This window comes from Cetorhinus maximus, chromosome 2 (assembly GCF_964194155.1).
Source record: "Cetorhinus maximus chromosome 2, sCetMax3.hap1.1, whole genome shotgun sequence".
Classification (NCBI taxonomy): domain Eukaryota; kingdom Metazoa; phylum Chordata; class Chondrichthyes; order Lamniformes; family Cetorhinidae; genus Cetorhinus; species Cetorhinus maximus.
The window spans coordinates 136,907,590-136,913,589 of NC_135880.1; the positions used below are offsets into that span (position 1 = coordinate 136,907,590).

Consider the following 6,000-nt stretch of genomic DNA (forward strand, 5'->3'; position numbering starts at 1 on the left):
GGGTTTTACTGAGGTACAGTCACAAACACAGCAAAGATTCACCATCAGCTGCATTTATTAATTGCAATTTCTCAAATCTTCTAAACCAATAGGTCATTCTTAACATCGGTGTGCATTAAGGCAACGTAATAACTCCTTTATTACAACATATCATCATAGAACAGGCCAATGGGTCTATTCTAGCATTCAAGCTCCTCCCACCCTATTTCACCCGATCCAAACACCACAACCTTCGATTGCTTTCTCCCTTATGTACTTATCTAGCTTCTTCTTAAATGTATATATACTATTTAAGTCAACTACTACATGCTATGGCAAATTTCACATTCTGATCACTCTCTGGGTGAAGAATTCTCACCCGAAATCTATTGGGTCCAAGACTATTTTATATTTAAGGCCCCTAGTTTTGTATTCCCCAGAATCAGAACCATTTCCTGTACATCTACCTGATGGAACCCCTTCTTAATTTTTAAAGACTTTTGTTAGGTCACCCCTCAGCCCCCTGTTCAGTCCTTCCTGATGGTTATAACCTCTCAGTTGTGGTCTCATCCTTCCACCTTTCTTTGCTCCTTCTCCATATTCAGCCAATATCCTTTCTATAATACAGAGATCAGAACTGGGCACAGTACTCTAAGTGGGGTCCAACTAAGATTCTATACAAATTTAACATAAGTACCAGAGTAGTGACCAACTTTCCCTGCCAAGAAGCAGCCTAAAAATCTGGAAACAAAACACAAATAAGTAGATGGACAGTAGGACCTTAATGTAATCAGAATTATTGGCAGAGTCTTCCATAAACACGTAGCAAGATGCCATACTTAACCGTCTAAATCAGGAGACTTAGAGCTGGGTTATCACTTATCAGTTGGTACAACTCCATGATAACGTGTGAAATATCCCTTTAACGGCTAGAAATAATGAAGAACTCGTATTCTTACGACACATGATCATATCTCTCAAAACATCCCAAGATATTTAATGTACAGTGAATTACTCTGAAATGCAGTCATTTAGTCATTTAAATGCAGTTAATATTACTGACAATCTTTTAGCTAAAAGGAGTTCATGAGCTCACCTGTTAAAGAGCTGTTATTATTGAGATTACTTAAAAGGGTTTTCTCATGTTACTAAGGTCCCACTGGGTCCCCTTGTCAAATTGCCTAGCAGTATGTCCAGAGTAATTGTTTGTGCAGTGTATTGTTTACAAAGTAGGGAAATTGGAAACAGCACAATTTTAAGGGCTGAATCCAACACCTCTTTTCTTCCTGGACCCTTTAAGTGAAGAGAAAATTATTTGGACACACTTCATAAAACACTGGTTTATCCTCAGCTGAAGTACAGCGTGGGCACCACACTTTAGAATGGATGCCAAGGCCTTAGAGGATGCAGAAGAGATTTATCAGAACGGTACCAGGGATGAGAGATGGAAAAGTTTTGATTGTTCTCCTGTTCTCCTTCGAACACAGAGAAGAGATTTGACAAATGTTCAAAATCATGAAGGCTTTAATAGAAGGAGAAACTGTTTCCAGTGGCAGAAGGGTTATGACCAGAGAACAGATTTAAGGTGATTGGAAAAAGAACCAGAGATGACATGAGGAAACTTATTTTTTAATGCAGTCAGTTGTCACAGGGTGACCAACTTTCCTAGATTTTCCAGGAACGTACCGGCAGTTCAGCCTTTTGTCTGACATCTTCCCAGGACACGTTTTGTCCCGAATATCTTGGGTTTCGGCAGGCCTTTTATTTGTGCATGCATTGGGAGCAGCAGGTTTGTGGTTTGTGTTCAGGGCTGTCCTACAGGTATCCAGCGGGTGTGGATCTGGCAGGTAGCAGTATCAGAATTGGGGTATGTCGCACACCTGTATCCCCCGCTCTTAAAGTTTTGTCACCCTTGCTAACACAGGTTTCCCAACCACCCTTCCCCCCCGGCCCCCTCTCATAGGTTCGTCAGCCCCGCTGTGAAGGCTTCGCCAGCACCCACACAGCGAAGTGTCCCTTATTTTCCTTTTGACCAGAGTTGGTCACCCTGAGTTGTGATCTGGAATACACTGCCTGGAAGGGAGGTGGAGCAGATTCAATTGTAACGTTCAATATGGAATTGGATAAATACTTTAAGGGAAAACACTGCAGACTGTGAAGAATCAGGATAGTGAGACTAGCTGGATAACTCTATCCAAGATCCAGTACTAGGCATGTGGCCTCCTTCTGTGCAGTTTTCTTCTTTGATAATGGGGGTATTTGCCATGCCTCCAACTAAGAAAGGTGCATTGTAAGAAAATGCATGGGATAACTGATACTTTCCCACTTGTAATGTGGGCTTAACAGATTTCTCATAGTGGATTTGCTTTAATTGTACAACGTTTTTTCATAAGGAAGATTTCAACTCATTTGTATCGATTCCAGAGTGTCTGTCGGGGTAGGGACCCAGCTTGGGAAGGGTTCGTACACCAACTCTAACAGTGCCGGTACCGGGCTCCAACTCACCTTTTGTTTCTTCAGTGAGGCCGACACATGGCGCCCGCAGCTCGAGTCCGCGGACTCTCACTCACCGCTCGGCCCGGCCTGGCCGCAGCAACCACCAGCCGCCTTCTGCCGCTCCATCAGCTCCCGGAAGCAGCTGAGAGCAGCGACCTGAACGTTCGTCCACCGCCCGGCCGGCCAGCCGGCTGCCTCCACCAGAATGCTGCAACCAGCCCCCGCCACCAGGCATCCCGAGCTCGAGCTCGAGCCCGAGCCTGGGGGGTGACATCACCTAGCAACCGCACGGTTGTTAGGGAGATGAGCTGCAGGCTTCCAAAAGGCAAAAAAGTGCATTGGAGTAAGAGATAGCTCCAATATACATTTAACACAGAAAGGAAGAAGATATTGTCACATAATGCAACTCACTGACAGATTTTATTAATGAAAAAATCTATTCAAAGCAGTGCCTGTGTGCTGTAAACACGAAAGCCTAACACTTTCAATCCTGCCGACAAATACATCTGAAAATGTGGCATTAAAAAAAGTTAGGGTGCATTTAATACTCAAATACTGACACTTTCACAGGTAGATGAATTTGTTAAAATGCACCTAAATTATGAAAATTTCATAAGTCACTTCCATGCCATTGATTCCAAATGGCTTTGCTGTCAACCAAATTCTAAATAGGATGTACGTAATTGTAAGTAGAAGCGACCTTTCCCAGCTCCAAAACAAGTTACAAATACTGGCTTGACAACTAGTCGTCTGGATAAACTCTGGTCTTCATATGCTCCATTCCTCGACGATATTTAAGGCTTGACCGAATACTTGAAAATATTTTTAATAAAGCCAATTCTGTAGCATTTTAAGCAGAGTCATTTTGAGTACAGAAAATATTCATCAAACCCCCTATGTATTTTGAATCACTGATTTTTTTTAAATTGCGGCATTACTTTTGGAGCTTTATTTGCCGATTGCAGACAGCTTTAAAAGATCCCTCAGACAAGTTTTCCCACCAGGAAAATCTTTAGGAGCACACCTGGGAAATAAAATCTTGGGACGATTTTTCCTTTTCTGTTCCCCAAATCCCCACTTCAAGAATTATGAACCGAAATTCCTCTAAGCAAGCACTGGGACATTTATTGTTAAGTAGACCATGAATCATTAACGTTTCCTGACGGTATAACACCAGTACTTCTGTGATAGTCTATATAGAACAGTGTGTTATACGACAGACTTCTACACTGGACAGAACATCTTCAAAACCCATGAACAGGTTTTGAACAGCAGGGCTGGAATTTAAACTTGTCAATGACAAGACGGAACAGCAAAGTCGCCCCCTCCCCAGATTTTATTATTTTTGGATATATTGGGACACTTCCATGTACAATGTAGAATTTCCAGTACTATAGTAACACCAGCACAACTGGTATTCATGTATAGGTGAGCCTAATTTTGTAAGAGAAAACTACACATTGCCATGACTCACTGGGGATAGTGCGCTGCGATATTATGCCCCACTGCTCCTTGAGCCGCGACAAATGTGAAAAAGTTTGATGAACCTACCTAATTGTTTAATTTAAGTTAACAGAATATGAGCACCAGGTTTGTAAATTTAATAAGTAAATAAATGTTTATTGACCAAATTGTCCTTAACCGTGGCAAAAAAAGAAATATGAACTGCTAATTTCCAACTCTATAACCTAAACTCTACTGCTTCTTAAATCCCTACACACACATACAAGACACGTAAGACACACAAAAACATGGATTTTAAAAGCGGGAAAGAACAGTTCAATAGCAATTCTGAGGTACAGGATTCAATGGGTTGATTTTGATTGATGTCTTCCAAGTTCCTTTCAGTTCTTTATTGATGACATGAGGTGGTCTTCCAGCACTTTCAGTCTTTAGTTCATTGGTTGAGCACTTGCCTTTCAATGTTTCTAACAGCGACTTTCCCCTTTGCCTCTTGACAAGGGTTTTCAAAGAGAGAGCAGGTTATAGAGATGTGAGGAGAAAAAAACCAGCTAGCTATTATTGTAGACTTACTGGAATCTTACACACACAGGAGAGGGAGGTTTTAGGTCTTTTTGCTTTCAGGCTAGGAGCTAATCTGCTGCACTGCTCTCACACAAACCCTGGTCATCTGGTCAGGAGCCAATTAAAACATTGTTGCCAGACAATTCCCCATTAGACCAGACTCTTCCTCGGCACCATCCTGTCTTTCATGGCACACTCTGTTCCAGGGCAACAACATTTTCCATATCCCTCATACTGTTCTAGTGGACATGTCTCTCGAACTTCAGCCATTGTAATTTTAATCCACAGTCCAACAGAAATAAAAAGACATGTTCTTTACAACAAAAATAAAAACATATGTTCCTTACAACACTACCTCCAGATATAACTCCAAATAGTAAGGATTATTTAGTTGACTTAACCATCTGCACTTAGGATGTCATTATTTTCAAGCAGCTCTTAACTCCAAAAGTATCCTTACAGATCCTGGGCTGCAGCGGAACCACTTTGCTATACATTTATTACAGCTCAATCTTCACCATATTTTTGGTCTCATGTGGAAGCTACATATTTTATAGCAGCATTGCAGATGTGTCTTCCTGGATGCCTGCAAAGTCTGGAAGTATCAGGAGTTAAGAGCTAAATTAAAAAGAAGGACCTCAAAGGTAATAATCTCTGAATTATTATTATTTTTAAATGTATTCATTCATGGGAAGTGTACATCACTGGCAAGGCCAACATTTGTTGCCCATCCCTAATTGCCCTTGAAATGGGTGACTTGCAAAGCCATTTCAGAGGGCAGTTAAGAGTCAACCACATTGCTGTGGGTCTGGAATCACATGTAGGCCAGACCAGATAAGGACAGCAAATTTTCTCCCCCTAATGGACATTAATGAACCAAGTAGGTTTTTATGACAATTGATGATAGTTTCTTAGTCACCATTATTGAGACAAGCTTTCAATTCCAAACTTGATTAATTGAATTTAAATTCCACCAGCTGCTGTGGTGGGATTTGAACCTGTGTCCCAAGAGAATTACTTTATCACTACGCCACAATCTCCTTCTGTTGACCAAACCAAGTACAAATTGGGATATGGAAAAGGCAAATCAGGACATAGGAACATAATAAATCAGAGCATGAGAAGGCCATTCGGCCCCTCAAGGCTGATCTGCCATTCAATTAGATCATGGCTGATGTGATTGTGGCCTCAACTCCACTTTTCTGCCTGTCCTCCATAACCCTTTACTCCCTTCTAGATCAAAAAACGATCTAGCTCAGCCTTAAATTTATGTAATGTCTCACCTCCAATGCTCTTTGGGGTAGAGAATTCCAATGCTTAATAACCCTCTGGGAGAAGAAATTTCTCCTCACTTCCATCTTAAATGGGAGACCCCTTATTCTGAAGCTGTGCCCCCTAGTTCTAGATTTCCCCACGAGGGGAAACATCCTCTCAGCATCTACCTTGCCAAGCTCCCTCAGAATCTTATATGCTTCAATAAGATCACTTTTTATTCTTCTG

The 6,000-nt window shown here is 41.5% G+C and overlaps 1 protein-coding gene across 2 annotated transcripts in view; it reads right to left on the bottom strand.

Moving 5' to 3' along the window:
• fbxo10 (F-box protein 10) overlaps positions 1-2,724 on the bottom strand; it is a 51,412-nt gene extending 48,688 nt beyond the window's left edge. Inside the window, exon 1 of one of the 2 annotated variants that reach the window (XR_013580431.1) lies at positions 2,485-2,724. The gene's annotated coding sequence lies outside the window, so the exon portion shown is untranslated. The remainder of the gene's footprint in view (positions 1-2,484) is intronic. The other variant, XM_078569847.1, reaches the window with a different exon arrangement.
• Positions 2,725-6,000: the final 3,276 nt, after the last annotated feature.